Source organism: Lissotriton helveticus, chromosome 6 (genome assembly GCF_964261635.1).
Source record: "Lissotriton helveticus chromosome 6, aLisHel1.1, whole genome shotgun sequence".
Lineage (NCBI taxonomy): Eukaryota > Metazoa > Chordata > Amphibia > Caudata > Salamandridae > Lissotriton > Lissotriton helveticus.
In genome coordinates this window covers 641,799,009-641,815,232 of record NC_136067.1, presented here as the reverse complement: position 1 = coordinate 641,815,232, position 16,224 = coordinate 641,799,009, and the positions used below count along the sequence as shown (strand labels likewise).

The 16,224-nt window shown below is 46.4% G+C and overlaps 1 protein-coding gene across 1 annotated transcript in view; it reads left to right on the top strand.

Annotated features, from left to right (window-relative positions):
- The window catches only part of LOC144762818 (vomeronasal type-2 receptor 26-like), a 662,664-nt gene that overhangs the window by 552,313 nt on the left and 94,127 nt on the right, over positions 1–16,224 (top strand). The window lies entirely within an intron of this gene.

Sequence of the window (16,224 nt, the reverse complement as noted above, 5' to 3'; positions counted from 1 at the left end):
AAAAGCAAGAGTGTGACTCGAACCTCGTCTCCTAATGAACTCCAATCAGAATGGCGCAAAGTACTACAAAGCAGTCGCGGAACATAGTCAAAATGCATCTAGCCCTACCTTGAGTAAAAGTGGGGTTGACGTAGAAAGATAGGTTTGTTTGTTGGTGTATAGTGAAAACAACAACTCAGAAACGGAACAGTCAGAAGTCACGCCTCAGTCGGCGGATGACATCACCTGATGAGTGCAGCCTGGGTCATAAGCTTGAAGACTGTCGAGATACTGGGCGGCCCTGGCTTGGAGAGGCTGACTCTGGGGACTACTGACTGTATCACTAAAGCAGATGGCCTGAGTCAATAGAACCGGGGCTGTTGATCTAGTTAAAGTATTGGGGGTGCGGTTTGGTGGGGTTCCGGGCCAAGTAGGGTAAGCTACATACCCTCCACAACTACTAGAAGACTTTGCGAGCTTAGTTTATGTTTGGATGGGAACCAGTTCTCGAGTACCTAACCTGGGGAGGGGGAGTTGGGGGTTTAATTTAGTTAAAGGGGTGTTATTTTGGGCCAGGCGAGTCACACTGGGGGAAATCATTGGGGCGAGTTCCAATCAGTAATATTGGTACCCCCCATAGATATAAAATGCATGTCTTGTAATGTACCGTGGAAGCATTCAATGCTGTAGCGCTATAAAATACATGCGTACTTGGTTAGGAGGGGGATTCAAATTGCGCTGCTTCAAGAGACCCACATTATGGCAAAAGAAGGGGATGCGCTTTAACGTCGATGGAGAGGTCAAGTATTTTATACCAACTATTCGGCATTCGCCAGGGAGTTCCTGATCTGGGTGCACGCGGCAGGTTGTGGACCTAGAGGGGAGGTTTGTTGTTGTAATTGAGCAGTTGGATAGTAGAGAAATACTGGGGAGACTATGTGCCCCTAACAGGGAATAATCTGCCTTCTTATCACAGCTTTCTGGGGCACTGGCTGCGGTTTTAATAGATTAAATGGTCCCAGACATTTAACTTACGCATTAGTCAGAAAAAATCAAATCATCTCTTCACTATATTGATTGAAGTGAAGAGATGATTTGATTTTTTCTGACTAATGCGTAAGTTAAATTAATGTCTGGGACCATTTTTTCCATAACATATTGACACCCAGGTCCTTTTGACTCCTATTGGGTTACCCCTTGTTCATAACGCAGTTTTAATAGAGTCAGTAATACTAGGGGGCAATTTTAATTGAACAACAGACGTTGGCCTGGATCGCTCTCATCCTCCTCTTCCTGATGCTCCCACACATAAATTAGCAGAAGAGCATCGTCATTGGTAGCAGAGATGGAGATTGGTGGATTCATGGAGGGCTCCGCATCCTGGGGATAGAGATTATTTATGTATTTCCGCAATACATAAGCTACATGTCCGATTGGATGCCATACTGTGCTCCCCTGATGTCCATGTGGGGGTACAAACCAGTGAATATCTCACTAGAACAATCTCAGACCACAACCCAGTACTGTTAGGGATGGTGTGGTCCCGTGCAAGGCCCAAAATACCCACCTGGCGCTTGCGTCCTGAAGCTCTGGAAGATCAGGTCTTCCACGCGGCAGTGAATACTGTTATTGGACAGTACTTCCAGGAGAATGCTATCACAGCGACACATTTACTTGTAGAGTGGGATGCTTTTAAATCAGTCATCCGAGGGCAATGTATCTTAGAGATGATGGGAACACGTAGGGTGCTCTTGCAAGACATACAGATGGCAGATCAACGTCTCTACGATATAGAGAAAGAAAGACTAAAGAGAGCAGACAAGCAGTGGGAATTTGTGGAGGCTAGGGAGGCAGTGACTGCACAGGTGGAACGCCTTTGCTGTTTTGATTATAAAGAATATATAACACGAGCCCACACTGAGAGAGACCAATCTGTGGCCCTATTCACCTGGTTGGCTAATCCAGTTAGAAGAGGGTCAGTAATATTAGAACTCAGGGGGCAAAGTGGGGATGCCTGTTATGACCAGCGGGACACAAATGATTTGTTGTTTTAATATTACACAGACCTGTACGGGAGTAGACTAGTTCCAACGGATGTGGGTCTGGATATATTTAAAAGAGATGTGGAGCTTCCAGCTCTGGATGAGGAAATAGCACACACCTGAGGCTGAGACATAGAAATAGGTGAGGTGAGAGGGGCTAGTAAAAGCATAGCCAGGAATAAGTCACCTGGAACGGATGGTTTTCGTAGACCTATATAACGAGGTGAGACAAGTGGGGAGTCTGCCTGAGTCCACAAGTGAAGCGGTTATTATTCCACTGCTTAAACCAGGGAAGCCAGCATGTGACAGGATGGCATACCGCCCGCTTTCCATGCTTAATTTAGACTACAAGATTCTGAGCCGCATCCGAGTTACCAGCCTCTTCCCTCATATGACAACATTTATACACAAAGACCAAGCAGGTTTTATCCTCACCAGAAATATGGCTCCTACAAGTGTTGGAGGCGGACTCTTATCAGAAAGAAGAGGCAACTGTTTTTGCAGTAGACAATGGAAAGGCAATCAATAGCCTTGAATAGCCTTATTTATCTTAAGTGATGCGGAAATTTGGGCAGGGAGATGAGTTTGTGGGAGGGACGGCTCTTCTAAACAAAGGTTCCATTGCCAGGGTCAAGACGGGAAGGCTGCTATCTGATGTCTGTAGGGTTGGATGAGGGACGAGACAGGAGTGCCCAATCTCTCCCCTCATGTACACCCTGGCCATGGAGCCGCTTGCAGCTCAAGATAGAACGGGTCAGAATTATCGGGACCTAACGGTGTTCGGGCAAATTCATCATATAGCGCTATATGCAGATGACTTATTGATGTTCCTAGTAGACACGGGAGATGCGATTTGCGGAGCTAAAGAATTACTGTAAGACCTTGGAGGGGCAGCAGGGCACAGGGTAAACTGGGTGAAGTCTTGCCTCTTACCTACCAAAGTAAATAGAGTAGGCCCACAGGAGACCGAAGAAGATCTATTGGAGGGCAACATAGGAAGAGCCCTAAGAGGAGCAAAATGTAACTTCGACTTCTGGGGAATTCTCCCATTGTCTGTGGCGGGCCGAGTGGCCCTCCTTAAAATAGTGACACTACCAAGGCTTTTGGATTATTTCGGGACACTACCGGTCTGGATACCAGCGAGATTCTTTTCCCAGCTCAAGACAATGATCTCGGGCTTCCTATGGAGAACTGGTAGACGAACGGTGTCCTTATGAGGCCAAGATCGTAGGGAGGACTGGCCGTACCTGACTTTGAGGCGTATTACATGGCGGCATAATTACAATGGTTCACGGAGTGGGTGGCGGCAAACTAGGGGGACGGGGGAGCGGGAAGATGACCCCCCGAACCCACGAATATTATCTCAAATAATACTGATGTTCACCATTCGAGATCATACTATCCCGTCTGAACTAAAAACAGCACGCAAATGCTGGAATAAGAGCCTGAGAAGAGCACAGATTAGGAGTACCTATGCCTCAGAAATCCCATTGGTTATATGTGAGACATTACCTCACAGAGGAAACTGGTGCAGACTGGAGGTTTGGAGAGAGCTGGGATTATCCACAATAGGCGACTTGTATGAGGAGAGTGCCATGATCTCATTTAATGATCTCCGAGAGAGATATGCCCGGTGGAGATTTCTTATTACACTCAGTACTCACACCGGCCATGCGGAGGCACTGGGGAAGGGGACTCACAGAGCTGCAGACATCAGTAGAGTGCCAATATTTGGAGACAACAGCAGGCACCTTTAAGGCAGTCACGTGTTCTCTATATGCGCATATTGCAAGAAACACTATTGCCCCTGAATGATTTGCTGCAAATATGGGAGGTAGATTTAGGGGAGGTTATTGCAGAAAAAGCATGGGGAGAACTAGTAGAAAGAGCATGGAAGAGCACCAGGAATGCTAGATTCCAGCTAGTATTTGTCTATGTCTTGCACTGAGCATACCTTACCCCGGCTAAGTTTAATCAATACTTTGCTATCCAAACAGCGGCTTGCCCATGCTTTTTTAAGGAAGGAGCAGAATTCTGCCATATGTTGTGGTATTGCCCGACGCTGGGAAACTATTGGGAAGGAGTAACTTCATTCTTGGATGGTGTGAATGGTAGAGAGATAGAGATATCACCAGAATATTTCCTGTTGCATTGGTTCCCAGGAGAAGGAGGGTTGGGGCTTGATCCAATGATACAATAATTCTAATGGACTTAGTGAGTAAAAGAAGTTTATTCAATGAAACTCCTGATTAAATGTTAATTATATTTAAACAATTACAGATGGAAGCTAATATAAAACTCAATAAAGTTTGTTTAAAAACAAACCAACAGAGGGTATTTTAATCAACAATCAATGAAAACATCTCCTTAAAACAACGGCACAGTGTGTGCTTGTGCAGAAACATGTTTGGTACTCTCATCTACGTAACACACACAAGTGACATAGCGTGATCAACATGTGTATCAGAACGACAAGAACAACATGGCCCATCAAAATGATATATGACATGTAAAGGGTCTGTGGTAAGGTCAATGGTGTTTCAATCCCTGCATTGATACCTGGATCATCATCAGGACAAAAAGTAATAGAAGAGCCTGAGTGGGAGCTAAACTAATAGAGAAAATAGACAACAAAAAAGAGCCATGACTTTAAATACAAGGCATTTTCAATATCAAATAGCTTGGTCTCTGACTTATATACAGGTCACAATGAACAGACAGAAAAAAGACTAGTGATTACAATTAGAGACAGAAAGGCTCACTTTGACTGGAAACTGAACGAGGTGGTGATGGGAAGAATTTCAAATGGGACCACAAAGGCTGGCCAGATTAATTCCAATAAGGAAGTAGAAGATGGGTCAGTTACTGTCCCTGCTGTGAAAAAAAGAGAAAAAGTAACAACAGTGCAGCAGAACTGTGATAAATACCTGTAGATTAGAGAAGAGGGCTGAATGGTAGGATGTGGTGACAGGGGCAATAGACTGAGGATGGCCGCCGAGACCCCCGGAAATCCAAGCAGTCTTCCTTAGACACACATGTTCCAGAATCAAAATTGAACATGTCTGAAGGGTCAATGATGGTAGAAAAAAGGCAGGACTGAGATCAAGGAAAAGGGCAGTCATGTTGGGGAAGGTCAGAGGACCCTGAAAACAAACAAATGACACAGGACCAGGATGCAGCAGAAATATTAGGTGTTAAAATGCTGCACTTTGAAGGTAAGTGGCTATATCAGAAACAGCAAAATGGCGAGGGCCCACAAAACGATAAGAAAGAGTGTAAATGAAAATTAAAAAGGTTATAAAAAAGGGAGAGCTAGTTAAAAGTGAGGGAACTATAGGAGCTGCATTAAACAAACATTTTTTTGGGGTTTTCTTTTGGCTGTGGGTTGATTTTAGAACCTATTTGCCAGTACATGGGTTTTTGCATGAAGCCCTTTTTTATCACTGACGGGCTGCTATATAAGACATAGCATGCACTTCATCAATTTGATTGAGGATTGTCTATTTTTGACTCCCATTTTTCTTCTAGCCACTTTGGAAATCGACTCCATCTATACTAATATAGCGCAAGTGAAGGGTATTGATATCACCCGCAATCTGTTGAACAAAAGACCAAGAACACATCAGGTCCCTACATCTTTCATTAGATCCCTACTCTATTTAGCACTCACCATAATTATTTACTAATCTATGGATGAATCATTTTTTTCAAGTTAGAGGTACTTCTATGGAGATGTTTTGCACCAGATTTTGAAGTCCTCTATATTCACGAGCTTGAACAGAGTCATCAACTACTAATCCCTTTAGAGAACTTTTTTTCTATGGAAAAGATATATTGATAATAATTGTATGATTTGGGAAGACAACATATCTTAGCTAATGCTATTCCAAAGCTGGGTCTATCAGAGCTGTAATGGACTGAACTTTAATATGCACTTTCATCACTCAGAAATTCAGTTTTTAGAACGAACTGTAAATGTTGAAAAGGGTAATTTGTTTACTACCATATTCAGGAAATCCACTGAGAGAAACACACTGTTGGCATACCAAAGTTACCACCCATGTTCCCTAAGGGATTCTCCACCTATAGTCAATTTCTTAGGTTGAGAAGGAATTGTAAACACAAAACAGATTTCATTTTTCAAGTTTGGTGGGGGCGCACATGAACAAAGTCCAAAACAAGTCATGAATGTGTACAAAAATATTTATTCAAGTTTGTAGAAAAATTTGTTGTTAAAATCACAAAAAAAGAGATCAGCCAACTCGTTTCACTCCCTTGCAGGGAGCTTCCTCAGGGCAGTATAAACACAATTGAATTCCAAGAGTAGAGAATCTATCGATGTGTATGCGATGATAAAAATGCCAGTCGGTATTCACCGTCAGTTTCAAGACTTCTCTTAGTATTCAAGATTCACGTAACAGTAGAATCATCGCCAGCTAGTTCAATATTCAGTTCTAAGGTTGAGTCGGCTTTGCAAAATACCTGTGCATATGAACACGCAATGGACCTCCTTATGATATTCAGGATACACGTGTCCAAAAGGTGGTGATCGCCAGGTAATTCTATAGTCCACTCCCAAGATTAAATTGGCTTAGGAAGAAGAAGCGCGTAGTCACACAATAGACCTCCTATTGTAGGTGGACATAATATGCCCCATAGTATTGTGTGCCGCCCGGTCTCCTGGCAAATCAGAGGAAATACAGTAGTTCCTCGAATCTAACGTGAGCGTGGTCCCTGAATCTAGACCGATCGCTCGCGTGTTGTACCGTCCGGCGTAGATTTACCTGAAAAAAAAAAAGAAAAAACAGATTTCATCAGGGAGGAAGAAGTATTTACCCACAAATTGCTACATCATAACTACCCTGTATTTTATTTTGGGAGTTTTATATTACATGTACCTGTACATCTCATGAGGCGCTGAGCCATAAGGGCATGGTGCTGCCCACATAAAACTGTTGACACCACAAATCAAAATTCAATCTGAAAGACCTGTATGTGTGATAACCTTTCCCCTTATTGAAACTTTATTTCTAAAAGCATCAAGAACCATTGGTGTGTTCTAATGGCTGTGGACCTTGCATCTGAGACTCCTATATAAGCTTCTAAATGCAACAGGAATTTAAAATATCTACTGGTCCATGCCCAGCTCCTCCCATACAGAAGCCACCACATCCTCTTTCTGACCACTGGGGCCTTCCCCCTTGCTAGGTCATTACATATGTGGCAAGTACAGTGTTTGTGAATTTACTATGGAAACCAAGGAATTTAAACAGAGGTGACATCTTTTGTGTGTTGGTTAATGTGTTAGAAAAATTCCCCCCTCAGCAATCAGTCCTAGTGTCTCTGTTCCTACCAAAATCTCAGATGTCTATACCCTTTTCCCCAGTGACTCTTTATAATGAGGGGATGGGGCCGTGTTGTGTAGTCTTTGGTTTCTGCACTGTACAGAATACAGGCAAGAAAATCTATCTAATTTTGCTTACCTTTTTCCTGCGATATTTGTTCGATGCGCGTTTGTAAGACCTTGTAATGCTAATCACTACATTCGGCTCTATGAGTTGCAGAATTGAGGAGTCCTTTCTACAGTGTTTGTTATTTCTTTTAAAAATGTCTAATTTCTACCTGCTTGTAAAATAATATGATGACCGCTTGAAAAATCATGTGGTGACCCACCAACTCTGTTAGCTGGTATGACCAGTTACTGTGTTTATGTTTGGTCATACCATTATGTCTCATTTGTATGCAACAGTTGTACATCATCCAGTGGTGGTTCTCCCATTAAGGCTCCAGTGTTACACCCCCCCTTGTTATACCAAGAATGAATAATAATCTTTTATGCACTTGTGTTAAAAAATAAATGCTATCTAGCAGCAGCCTAAGACAGATCTGCTAGGGAGAATGTCTGATGCAGGCGCACAAAGATGTCTGCATCCTCCATCAGAGATTATCCAGGGCTGGTGAAACCCCCAACCCTAGCCTCAGGCCCCGGCATGCCTAAATGAGGAGAGAATGTGACCTACATCTAGGACGGTCTACCTCGGAGCCAGGGAACCAGTTTCGAGTCTCGGCAAGGACCATGAACATTCCGTGATTCTGGGCAAATCACTCAATCTTCCCGTGCCTAACAAAACAAAACAAAAATGAATGTGTCTGTCTGTAACGTAACTGGTGCCCATGTAAAAGCACTCTGATACCTCCAAGTCTGGAGTGCGCTCTATTAAACTCCACAAAAAAATGCCTCCCAATCTGTGATATTGTAAAGTGTCGCAGCTAAAGTTAGGCATAGGCAGTGTAGAGTTAAGCCCTGCAGTGTCTGTGGCTACCTGTCAATCATCCTGTCCACCATTTTGGAGGAAAGGGTGGGGTCAATGATTACCGACTAAAACCTTGAATCTGTGAATGTGTAGGTTTGAGGTTTTAGTTTCAAGTGTTCAAAGCTGGAAAGAAGCAGCAGGTGTCCTGAATGGGACCTACTTAGTCAGCAAGGAAAATACAAAATGCTTTTAAACACTGTGTATGTATGTGTGAGAGTATGTGTCCGTAAGAGAGCGTGTGAATGGGAGCATGTCTGTGTGTCTATGTGTGTATGTGTGAGTAAAAGTGAGCGTGTCAGTGAAGGAGTGAGTCAAAGTGAGGAACAATGAGTGGTAAGAAGAGTGTGTATAAGTGAGAATTAATTAAGAGGGAGAATAACAAAGAGTGTTACTGAATTTTACTATGTGAGTCGGTTAAGTCTGAGTGAATCGTAGTAAGACAGAGAATGAGTGAGTCAGAGGGAGTCAGTGTGAGTGAGTGAGACTGATTGAGTCAGGCTGAGTGAGAATAATTGTGCCTGGGTCAGTTTGAGTCAGACTGAGTGTAAATGAGTCAGTCTGGGTGAGTATGGATGATTCAGGGTGATATTAAGTGAAACAGAATGAGTATGACTGAACAAATCAAAGAGAATGAGTGAGACTTAGTGAGATCAGCTGAGGCTGACTGTGAATGAGTAAGACTGAGTCACAGTGAAATGGAGTGCATCAGAATGAGTGAGTGAGACTGAGTGGGACTAAGTGTGATTGAGTGAGACTGAAATTAGATGATAACAAGTGAGACTGAGTGTGACTAAGTGATACTGAGGGAGTCAGAGTGAGATTGTGTGAGTCAGAATGAATGAGACTGAGTGGGACTGTGTGTGTCTAGGTGGGACTGATTGAGTATTAGTGAGTCATAGTGAAATTGAGTGAATTGGAATGAGTGGGACATAGTGAATTGGAGAACAAGTCAGAGGAGACTTTAGAAAACTAGGTGAGATGAGTGGGTCAGAGTGAGACTGAGTGAAATTGAGTGAGACTGAGTGAGTCAGAGTGAGATTTCATCAATCAGAAGTACTGAGAATGAGTGGGATTGAGTGAGAGTAAATGAGAATTAGAGTGAGTGGTTCAGAATGAGAATGAGTGAAACTGCATGAGCCAGTAAAACTGAGTCAACGTAAGTAAAAATGACTGCAAGTGTGAATGAGATTAAATGACTGAGACCAAGTGAGAGATTACAACTTAGTGCAAGCGAGTGTGAGTAAACCCTCCCAATCCTCCAAGTAAATGAGCTAGTCTTGCTTACTGGAATTCAAGCCAAGTATTTCGCCTCACCACTTTTAATAGTCACCAACTGCCACTGGTATCATCAGAGATAGCCAGCCCTGCCACATATGTCACCCCATCTAGTCTGAAGAGCAGCATTTTAGTAATTATCCTCATTTTGTATACACTTTTTCTCTTTAATAATGACAAGGAATATTTGTCACTTTAGTTACACATCCATTCTAAATATGTGTCGATTACGATGGCGGACGGAAGTACGCCCGCCGTCCTGGAGTAGGCGGAAAATGCCTTTTTACAGTCCGCCAGCCGCGGCCAGTCCGTCCGCCATATTAGGATGGGAAGCACTGTCAAATGTCCGTATGCCGCGGATAAACACGCACCGCTGCGGAAATACACCCGACCCCGCGGCGGACGTAACCAATCCAGAGACACCGCTGTACGGAATGACGTCTCCAACCGTCCTCTAAATCACGATGGCGGAAAAGACACAGCAAATCGCAGCGGAAAAACAACCTGCCTGAACACGGCGGATTCAACACAGTGGAGAGACAAAACATTGCAGAGATACCCACCACAGGCAGATCGCCGTCATGGACCCAGTGCTACACGCATTTCCTATACTCTTCCTGCTTCACCACCAGCAAGTCATGGACCGTCGCCGACGACGACGCAGGTACGCAAACTCACCAATTGCTGTCGAAAGGGGAGTACCTGACAGGGCCGTGACGTGGGGAGGGGCATGTTGGGGAAACAGCATTTACGATAGCACCAATATATCAACAATGCAAGGAGACAACCAGGAATGACAAGGACAAACCACTACACACAATTAACTTGCTTTATTGCACATAATAGTGGTTCAATCCTAGAGTATCCAGGAGCATGGGCACTGGATAGAACAGAGCAAGTACATCTGAGGCAGCACATGAGGGCACAATGCAGTATCATAACAGCAACAGGGCAGTGTTCATAACAGAGCAGGTACATCTGAGGCAGCACATGAGGGCACAATGCAGGATCATAACAGCAACAGGGCAGTGTACATAACAGAGCAGGTACATCAGAGGCAGCACATGAGGGCACAATGCAGTATCATAACAGCAACAGAGCAGTGTACATAACAGAGCAGGTACATCAGAGGCAGCACATGAGAGGGGCTAAGTGCATCAACAGTCCATGGCAAGGCACAGAGCAGGTACATCTGAGGCAGCACATGAGAGGGGCTAAGTGCATCAACAGTCCAAGGCAAGGCACAGGCACATCTGAGGCAGCACATGAGAGGGGCTAAGTGCATCAACAGTCCAAGGCAAGACACAGAGCAGGTACATCTGAGGTAGCACATGAGAGGGGCTAAGTGCATCAACAGTCCAAGGCAAGGCACAGGTACATCTGAGGCAGCACATGAGAGGGGCTAAGTGCATCAACAGTCCAAGGCAAGGCACAGAGCAGGTACATCTGAGGCAGCACATGAGAGGGGCTAAGTGCATCAACAGTCCATGGCAAGGCACAGGTACATCTGAGGCAGCACATGAGAGGGGCTAAGTGCATCAACAGTCAAAGGCAAGGCACAGAGCAGGTACATCTGAGGCAGCACATGAGAGGGGCTAAGTGCATCAACAGTCCATGGCAAGGCACAGGTACATCTGAGGCAGCACATGAGAGGGGCTAAGTGCATCAACAGTCCAAGGCATGGCACAGGTACATCTGAGGCAGCACACGAGGGCACAATGCAGTATCATAACAGCAACAGGGCAGTATACATAACAGAGCAGGTAAATCAGAGGCAGCACATGAGGGCACAATGCAGTATCATAACAGCAACAGGGCAGTGTACATAACAGAGCAGGTACATCAGAGGCAGCACATGAGGGGGGCTAAGTGCATCAACAGTCCATGGCAAGGCACAGAGCAGGTACATCTGAGGCAGCACATGAGAGGGGCTGTTCATCAACAGTCCAAGGCAAGGCACAGGTACATCTGAGGCAGCACATGAGGGCACAATGCAGTATCATAACAGCAACAGGGCAGTGTTCATAACAGAGCAGGAACATCTGAGGCACCACATGAGGGTGCAATGCAGTATCATAACAGCAACAGGGCAGTGTACATAACAGCGCAGGTACATCAGAGGCAGCACATGAGGGGGGCTAAGTGCATCAACAGTCCATGGCAAGGCACAGAGCAGGTACATCTGAGGCAGCACATGAGAGGGGCTGTTCATCAACAGTCCAAGGCAAGGCACAGGTACATCTGAGGCAGCACATGAGGGCACAATGCAGTATCATAACAGCAACAGGGCAGTGTTCATAACAGAGCAGGAACATCTGAGGCACCACATGAGGGTGCAATGCAGTATCATAACAGCAACAGGGCAGTGTACATAACAGCGCAGGTACATCAGAGGCAGCACATGAGAGGGGCTAAGTGCATCAACAGTCCAAGGCAAGGCACAGATACATCTGAGGCAGCACATGAGGGCACAATGCAGTATCATAACAGCAACAGGGCAGTGTTCATAACAGAGCAGGTACATATGAGGCACCACATGAGGGCACAATGCAGTATCATAACAGCAACAGGGCAGTGTACATAACAGAGCAGGTACATCTGAGGTAGCACATGAGAGGGGCTAAGTGCATCAACAGTCCAAGGCAAGGCACAGGTACATCTGAGGCAGCACATGAGAGGGGCTAAGTGCATCAACAGTCCAAGGCAAGGCACAGAGCAGGTACATCTGAGGCAGCACATGAGAGGGGCTAAGTGCATCAACAGTCCATGGCAAGGCACAGGTACATCTGAGGCAGCACATGAGAGGGGCTAAGTGCATCAACAGTCAAAGGCAAGGCACAGAGCAGGTACATCTGAGGCAGCACATGAGAGGGGCTAAGTGCATCAACAGTCCATGGCAAGGCACAGGTACATCTGAGGCAGCACATGAGAGGGGCTAAGTGCATCAACAGCCCAAGGCAAGGCACAGGTACATCTGAGGCAGCACATGAGAGGGGCTAAGTGCATCAACAGTCCAAGGCAAGGCACAGAGCAGGTACATCTGAGGCAGCACATGAGAGGGGCTAAGTGCATGAACAGTCCATGGCAAGGCACAGGTACATCTGAGGCAGCATATGAGAGGGGCTAAGTGCATCAACAGTCCAAGGCATGGCACAGGTACATCTGAGGCAGCACACGAGGGCACAATGCAGTATCATAACAGCAACAGGGCAGTATACATAACAGAGCAGGTAAATCAGAGGCAGCACATGAGGGCACAATGCAGTATCATAACAGCAACAGGGCAGTGTACATAACAGAGCAGGTACATCAGAGGCAGCACATGAGGAGGGCTAAGTGCATCAACAATCCATGGCAAGGCACAGAGCAGGTACATCTGAGGCAGCACATGAGAGGGGTTGTTCATCAACAGTCCAAGGCAAGGCACAGGTACATCTGAGGCAGCACATGAGGGCACAATGCAGTATCATAACAGCAACAGGGCAGTGTTCATAACAGAGCAGGAACATCTGAGGCACCACATGAGGGTGCAATGCAGTATCATAACAGCAACAGGGCAGTGTACATAACAGCGCAGGTACATCAGAGGCAGCACATGAGAGGGGCTAAGTGCATCAACAGTCCAAGGCAAGGCACAGATACATCTGAGGCAGCACATGAGGGCACAATGCAGTATCATAACAGCAACAGGGCAGTGTTCATAACAGAGCAGGTACATATGAGGCACCACATGAGGGCACAATGGAGTATCATAACAGCAACAGGGCAGTGTACATAACAGAGCAGGTACATCTGAGGTAGCACATGAGAGGGGCTAAGTGCATCAACAGTCCAAGGCAAGGCACAGGTACATCTGAGGCAGCACATGAGAGGGGCTAAGTGCATCAACAGTCCAAGGCAAGGCACAGAGCAGGTACATCTGAGGCAGCACATGAGAGGGGCTAAGTGCATCAACAGTCCATGGCAAGGCACAGGTACATCTGAGGCAGCACATGAGAGGGGCTAAGTGCATCAACAGCCCAAGGCAAGGCACAGGTACATCTGAGGCAGCACATGAGAGGGGCTAAGTGCATCAACAGTCCAAGGCAAGGCACAGAGCAGGTACATCTGAGGCAGCACATGAGAGGGGCTAAGTGCATGAACAGTCCATGGCAAGGCACAGGTACATCTGAGGCAGCATATGAGGGGCTAAGTGCATCAACAGTCCAAGGCATGGCACAGGTACATCTGAGGCAGCACACGAGGGCACAATGCAGTATCATAACAGCAACAGGGCAGTATACATAACAGAGCAGGTAAATCAGAGGCAGCACATGAGGGCACAATGCAGTATCATAACAGCAACAGGGCAGTGTACATAACAGAGCAGGTACATCAGAGGCAGCACATGAGGAAGGCTAAGTGCATCAACAGTCCATGGCAAGGCACAGAGCAGGTACATCTGAGGCAGCACATGAGAGGGGTTGTTCATCAACAGTCCAAGGCAAGGCACAGGTACATCTGAGGCAGCACATGAGGGCACAATGCAGTATCATAACAGCAACAGGGCAGTGTTCATAACAGAGCAGGTACATCTGAGGCACCACATGAGGGCGCAATGCAGTATCATAACAGCAACAGGGCAGTGTACATAACCGCGCATGTACATCAGAGGCAGCACATGAGAGGGGCTAAGTGCATCAACAGTCCAAGGCAAGGCACAGATACATCTGAGGCAGCACATGAGGGCACAATGCAGTATCATAACAGCAACAGGGCAGTGTTCATAACAGAGCAGGTACATCTGAGGCACCACATGAGGGCACAATGCAGTATCATAACAGCAACAGGGCAGTGTACATAACAGAGCAGGTACATCAGAGGCAGCACCTGAGAGGGGCTACGTGCATCAACAGTCCATGGCAAGGCACAGAGCAGGTACATCTGAGGCAGCACATGAGAGGGGCTAAGTGCATCAACAGTGCAAGGCAAGGCACAGGTACATCTGAGGCAGCACATGAGAGGGGCTAAGTGCATCAACAGTCCAAGGCAAGGCACAGAGCAGGTACATCTGAGGCAGCACATGAGAGGGGCTAAGTGCATCAACAGTCCAAGGCAAGGCACAGAGCAGGTACATCTGAGGCAGCACATGCGAGGGGTTAAGTGCATCAACAGTCCATGGCAAAGCACAGGTACATCTGAGGCAGCACATGAGAGGGGCTAAGTGCATCAACAGTCCATGGCAAGGCACAGGTACATCTGAGGCAGCACATGAGAGTGGCTAAGTGCATCACCAGTCCAAGGCAAGGTACAGAGCAGGTACATCTAAGGCAGCACATGAGAGGGGCTAAGTGCATCAACAGTCCATGGCAAGGCACAGGTACATCTGAGGCAGCACATGAGAGGGGCTAAGTGCATCAACAGTCCAAGGCAAGGCACAGGTACATCTGAGGCTGCACATGAGGGCACAATGTAGTATCATAACAGCAACAGGGCAGTGTTCATAACAGAGCAGGTACATCTGAGGCAGCACATGAGGGCACAATGCAGTATCCTAACAGCAACAGGGCAGTGTACATAACAGAGCAGGTTATGTTATGTTATATGGGTATTTATTACGCGCACAACTACTCATGAGTATCCTGGTGCGGAGCAGAACCACAAAGAAGTCACGGGGAAAACAGCCTTTTTTTAGTAAGCTTGATTGAAAAGGTGAGTTTTAAGGAGCTTTTTAAAGCAGCTAAGGTCTCTGGTATCCCTGAGATTGAATGGAAGGGAATTCCAGAGGGTAGCTGCTTTGACCGAGAATGATTGACCGCCCAATCTGGTTCGCCTAAAACAGGGAGTAACCAGCCGGCGTTGGGAAGCCGACCTGAGATGTCGACTGGGGACGTGGAAAGTCACTCTTTTCCTGAGATAAGCTGGGCCAATATCATGTAGGGCTCAATGAGTGAGAACCAGAGCCTTAAATTGAACTCTTTGGGCCACCGGCAGCCAGTGGAGTGTGACCATTTGCGATCTTATGCTGATGCGTCTAGAAATGCCCAGCAGAAGTCTCGCGGCCGCATTTTGGATGAGCTGCAACTTGTTTAACAAAAAGGAGGGGGAGCCCAAATAGAGAGCATTAGCATAATCCAGGAGGGACAGTATGAGGGCTCTAGCGACCGTTTCTTTACATTAGAGGCAGGCCATGAGAGGGGCTAAGTACATCAGCAGTCCATGGCAAGACACAGAGCAGGTACATCTGAGGCAGCACATGAGAGGGGCTAAGTGCATCAACAGTCCAAGGCAAGGCACAGAGCAGGTACATCTGAGGCAGCACATGAGAGGGGCTAAGTGCATCAACAGTCCAAGGCAAGGCACAGAGCAGGTACATCTGAGGCAGCACATGCGAGGGGTTAAGTGCATCAACAGTCCATGGCAAAGCACAGGTACATCTGAGGCAGCACATGAGAGGGGCTAAGTGCATCAACAGTCCATGGCAAGGCACAGGTACATCTGAGGCAGCACATGAGAGTGGCTAAGTGCATCACCAGTCCAAGGCAAGGTACAGAGCAGGTACATCTAAGGCAGCACATGAGAGGGGCTAAGTGCATCAACAGTCCATGGCAAGGCACAGGTACATCTGAGGCAGC